Genomic DNA, 6000 nt, shown 5'->3' with positions numbered 1-6000 from the left:
CCTTCAGGTCAGAGATGGGGTGATTTTAAAGATTTAACAGTGCAAAAGAACAAATTTAGATATTTAAGTGTTTTGGTTTCTTGCCACCTTCTCCCACTTTGCCCCCATCTGTAACCAACACAGTTTTTAAAAACTGTTTTCCTTTTTATTTTTTTAATTACTTGCCTTCACTGTAAGCTTTCAGAATGGCTCTAAAAATGGATCATTTCAAGATCTGGGCTGTTGGGGTGGTTTTTTTTGGGGGGGAGGGGGTTTCTTACTCTCAAATGATTCCAAAGTGAAGGAAATGGCGCAGAAAAAAAATGAAAGCAGAAGAGAAAAAGTGGGGAAAAGTGAGTGGGAAATCTGTGGATGAAAAAATTAACCTGCAGGCCAAGATGGGGTAGATATAAAATTTAATGTTTTCCAATTTGACTAAAACCTCTAAAACAGTATTTTAGGAATCTGCTATTTCAGTACTTACAACTTCTATGACGCTTCGTGCCTCAAAATCAAGAAATCAGATCCAAGCCTGAGGGACAGAGTGAGGATTTCCAGGGGAAGGGAGCTGTCAGCCATTGGACTGCAAATACTGGGACCAGCAAACCCTTCCTTTGCCCACACAGGATGCACCATTGAGTTGAATGGGAATGAAGTTAATTCATGGGTGTACGTTTGTGGTCTTACTGTCTGGAGTTACATTGGCACAGCTGCTCGGGGAAGAGTGGGGTCACCATGCATGGAGGTGTTCAGCACCATGAGGCACTGAGGGATGTGGTTATGGGTATGGTGGTGTGGGTTGGGGTTGGGTTGGGGATCTCAGATGTCTTTTCCGACCTACTTTAGCGATCCAGAGATCAGAACCTGTTTCACTACCAACAGATTTCCGTGTCCAAGTGCAGAACCTGGGCATGGGCCGGGCTGTGACTGTGTCACATAGAAGAATCATGGTCAGCTGTTGGGCTGTGGCTGTCACTGGCCAGGCCATGGCTCACCACTGCCACCACTGCCACCAACCCACGCCCTGCCCTGCGACCCATGGGAGCAATGCGACCCATGAGGGTCATTAGTGCCCTGCTTTGTGCCAAGAAACGATTACACAGAATGAGAAGCTTCGCCACACTTCTCCTGTCTTAAATTAAAACTTGGAGTGAAATGAAAGAGAAATTCGGCTGGCAGCTTATCCTAGTCAACCTCCCAAAAGGAGAAACACAGAAATCATCAATCCAGCTATGATGAGAGCAGGGAGATTTAAAAATAAATATGAAAAAAAAAAAAAAAGAAATGCAAATTGCAATGTGGCAAATGTTCTTCTTGAGCAAACGTATAAATAGTTCTTCCTGTTTCTTTTTTTTGAAACGATGTGCATTGGAGTTTTCTAAATTTGAGTAGTGCTGCACTCTGAGTGGGGAGCTTGGGGCACTCCTCACTTCGTGACTGTGCAATGTCCCCAGCAAGAGCCATCCTGGGATGGGGACAGGGATGGGGATGGGAAGACAGAAATGGGGTCATGGAGAGGGAGAGGGATGGGGAATGGATCAGGAATGGTGACAGGGATGGGGAAACGGAGACAGAAATGGGAACAAGGTCAGGGATAGGGATGGGGAATGAGTCAGGGTGGGGATGGGGATGGGGATAGGGACAAAGAGAAGCTTCTGGTGCCTGTGGTCACATTCCTGCAGGCTGCAGGGGAACCCATCACCTTCCATTTGTACCTTGCGTGGTGCCACGATGCTCATCCAGTTCCAACCCCCTGCTGTGTGCAGGTCACCAACCAGCAGCCCAGGCTGCCCAGAGCCACATCCAGCCTGGCCTTGAATGCCTGCAGGGATGGGGCATCCACAGCCTACTTGGGCAACCTGTTCCAGTGCCTCACCACCCTCTGACTGAACAACTTCCTCCTCATATCCAACCTAAACCTCCCCTGTCTCCATTTAAAACCATGATGGGGACAGATAAGACCCCTGGGCTGGGCTCAGCTCCCAAGGTTGGCAGAACAGCAGAGCTCTTCCAACACATCCCTACAAGACCCCATTCCCCCCGCAGGGCTGTACTCAAAGGCAGAAATCACAGCTGCGGACACTGGGCTGCATCCCCAGGCTCCAAGCAGTGCCCTGTGCTCCAGTGGCCCCACGCACAGCATTTCCCAGAAACGTGAGCTGCCTGCCCAGGCCTTGTTTACAGAGCTGAGCGCAGCCCTGGGAGCATTTCCAGGGAAAGTTTACCCCACGAATCGCCCCTGAATCCTCAAAAAAGAAGTTCTACAGCACGGTTAAAAGGAACAGAATAAAATAGGGGGTGAGTGCGTAGGTATTGCACACAGCACTGTGGGTAGAAGCGGAACAAGCTGGATCTTTGACTCACTCTCAGAGCTTCCAGCTTTTCTGATCCTGCAGGGACCCCCATGCCTGCCAGCTGCTGCCAGCTCAGCCAACCCATCCCAGTGCAGACAACCAACGCTTCGAGGATAAAATCTGGGGACCTCAGAGGTCTTTTGCAGCCATTATGGTTCTGTGATTCTCAGTGCCCTCTCCACCTTCTGTGGACACAAAGCATTCTAAAGGTAATCCTAGCATGTGATGAAGCATGACTTTCAGTCCATCTGAGGTCACGGTGTTTCAGGACAGAAGAGCTGTTCCATTGATAGCTGTTGGTTCAGGGCCAGCTCTGCCTGCTGCTCTCTGCCCTCTGCCTTTGCCCTCCACTTCTTCTGCCTTTTCCCCAGCAGGGGAACCACATGGAGGCACACGTCCTGTGTGTTCTGTGGGCAAAGCATGAGGAAATTGGAACGGGGGGCAGGAGGCATCACAAATCAAACAATGCCTTTTGTTACCAGCAATGAGCATATCCAGCTCCCTTCCAAGAGAGTGAAAAACAAAAAACACTGATCTGGGAGCCCTCCAGGTTTCAGCCTGGAGCTCACATCAACATCCCCACAGACTGCTCAGCAACAGGAGCACCATAACATCTTCAGGTCATGAGCAAAAAAAAACCCATTTGCTGGGTCCTGGCAGTAGCATGTGGAAAAACTGTGAGTGTCTGTAAGAGGGCTCTTTGTTTTGTTCTTTTCTGTGACAAGATAACTTTGCATAAGCAGGTAACACTCATCAGTGGGTACACATGTGTATCTGATGGGGTGAATTTGTCCAAGAGCACACAGCACTAGGAGGCCATGTGTCACAAGGCGCCGCACGGATCCGTAACCGAAGATCTGATGTTGGTTGTGGCTTGGGGCTCCAGCCCAAGTGAAAACACTCGTGCTGAGTGCTGTTGTTTTCCCTTTGAAGAGAGTGAGTGTGACAATCCTTTGCTTTGGTGCAGGTGGTGTTTAGGCAACAGCAAAAGATGTTTTTCCAGCTGTCCATGGCTGTGCCTGAGCTCTGACACTGCCCCAGCCACACTCCGAGTCCACACTCGGGTTGGGGTCAGGGTTAGGGATAGGATGTAGGCTGCTGAACATGGGCAGAGCTCAGAAGACCTGCTTTGGGAAGATGGATGTTATTTGAGAAGTGAAGCTGTGTGAGCACACTGTTCTCCAGCAGCCCTCCAGCAATCAGTCTGATTGCTCTTCGGATGGGACTGGGACCACAGGAGCTGGGGCCGTGTGGGACATGGGACATCAGGTGCCCAGCCCCCTCCCTCCAGGATTGCTCCCAAGCAGCAGAGCTGAGTGCTGTGCCTTCAGCAGAGCTCGCTGCGCACCGTGCAGGAGCTGAGGTTGGGGCTGTGTCCCATTGCCCTCCATAAGGTAACAGCACAACTCTGGAGAACACCTTTCTGCCCTCTGCGTGGGAGCTCCAGGAGAGACCTTGGGACCATGGCTTCACCTCACTGCATCAGCCAAAGCCACCTGAGTGACCAAGCACAGGTGTGGGGTAGAAATTGCTGATGGATCTCTGCAGAGCAGCTGCAGCTGCCTCGTAACCTTCGTGGATAATCGACTTGAAATTGCTCACTTTGCCTCACAGGCCATTGGCCTTTTCTGCTTCCCAACAGAGCAAGTCAAGTTCACAGGCAGGAAAAAAGAGATAGTAAACGTTGGCCAGGGAGGACCATTTGTCTTGTGTAAAGTTACTCCAGCCTGAATTCATCAGTGGCTTGGTAAACACCTTGCAGCCCTCCAGAGAGCTTTCTTTTTTGGCCAAACAAAAAGCAGTGAACGGAATGGAAGCTGAGCACTCAGAACTATTTTTGCAAATGATTTCAGCCGTGTTGAGTGCATCACATCTGGTTACATCCTGGCCCATTTAATCACTAAGGAGAGCACAAGTGAAAAGCAGCTGCCCTCTTCAGCAAGCTGAGCTCAGTTCGGGCTCCCCTTCTGCTCCCTATTAGTTCCCCACCCCTTCAGTCACCTCCAACACAGGCAGTGCAGTGGAACAGGAAGGATGATGGGGAACACGATGGTTTTATCTGCAGCCTGTTGTACACACTACGATGAAAGGAGAAATGAAAGCCATGTGTCAGATATCAGTGTTGGTACTGAGCTCTAAAGCCCTCAAGGCTGTTGGGAGGGGCTGTGCTGGGGAGGATGCTGCATTTAACAGCAGGATGTCGCCCAACCCTTTTAGCTGAAAGTTGTAGCTAAGCGTTGCAATGCAACAAATTCATAGAATGAGAGACTCCCAGAATGGATTGGGTTGGAAGCGACCTTTAGGTTCGTCAAAAGGCTCTCAGGACTTTCTTTCATCCATTCTTCTGACTCCTTCAGACAGAGTGAGCAGCACAGACCCCCAAACCACCTGCTGTAATACCCATACGGAGCAAGCCTGATAAGAAAGGAATAAAAGTATTTTCTCTCATCCTGAAGGAGATAGAGGACCTCCTGAACTTTTACAGCTCCCTGCCTTTACTTCCACAGCTCTAATATCTATACAGCATGACCTGTATTTGTCACTTTCTCTACTCCACTCCTCTTTTCATTTATTCTTTAAAAAGTTTAGCCCTTGCCTTCCCACCTAGGAGATTGCGGGATGGCTGCAAGGGCACTGGCAGTGAGCAGTGAGCAGTGTCACACAGTGCCAGCAGCCCTGCGTGCAGCACCAGGCTGCTGGAGCACCCACGGAGCAGAGTCTGGGTGGCCTGCAGGTAGCAGTGCTCCCCAGGGGTTGATACTGGGCTCAGTCTTGTTCAATTTCTACATCAGTGACCTGGATGAAGGGATAGAGTTCAAGTTTGTTGGTGATATGAAGCTGGCAGGGCTGTGTGGCCCCTTCAGCTTGCTGAAGGCTATGTGGCCATTCAGCAAGGCATGGACAGGTGGGAGAGTTTGGTGGAGAAGAATCTAATGAGCTCCAACAAGGGCAAGAGTAGAGCACTACAGCTGGGGAGGAATAATAACACACCAGTACAGGTTGGGGGCTGAACTGTTGGAAAGGAGCTCTATGGAGAAGAACCTGGGGGTCCTGGTTGACCAATGGTTGACCATGAGCCAACCATGTGCCCTTGTAGCCAAGGCCAATGGTATCCTGGGTGCTTTACAAAGAGTGTGGTCAGCAGGTGAGGATGTTCTTCTCTCCCTTGATCTGCGCTGGTGTGGCCACGTCTGGGGCACGGGGCTCAGTTCTGAGCTCCCCATTTCAAGGCAGGCAGGGAACTGTTGCAGAGAGTCCATTGGAGGGTGCAGAGATGGAGATGCCTGGGGGCCTGACCACCTCCTGATGAGGAAAGGCTGAGAGCACTGGTGCTGTTCTGCCTGGGAAAGAGAAGACTGAGAAATGGATCATATCAATACCTGTATGTATACAAAGAGCAGGAGCCAGGTGGATGGGGCCAGGCTCTTTTCAGCCCTGGCCAGTAACAGGACCAAGGGCAACAGGCACAAACTGGAACTTTGGATCTGTGATTCTGTGAAATACAGAATGGAGAGGGGAGGGAAGGAAGAGCTGCCATGGATCTTCATGTTATTCCCACACACCAGTGCAGACGGTGCATGAAGGGCCTGCTGCAGAACACCAGCACTGCGGGTGCCTGCATTTCCCACAGGAGCCATTCATTTTAGGATGGATCCAGCTGCGTGCC

Source organism: Lagopus muta, chromosome 9, assembly GCF_023343835.1.
Source record: "Lagopus muta isolate bLagMut1 chromosome 9, bLagMut1 primary, whole genome shotgun sequence".
NCBI classification, from domain to species: Eukaryota; Metazoa; Chordata; class Aves; order Galliformes; family Phasianidae; genus Lagopus; species Lagopus muta.
Note: the sequence above shows the minus strand (reverse complement) of the source record.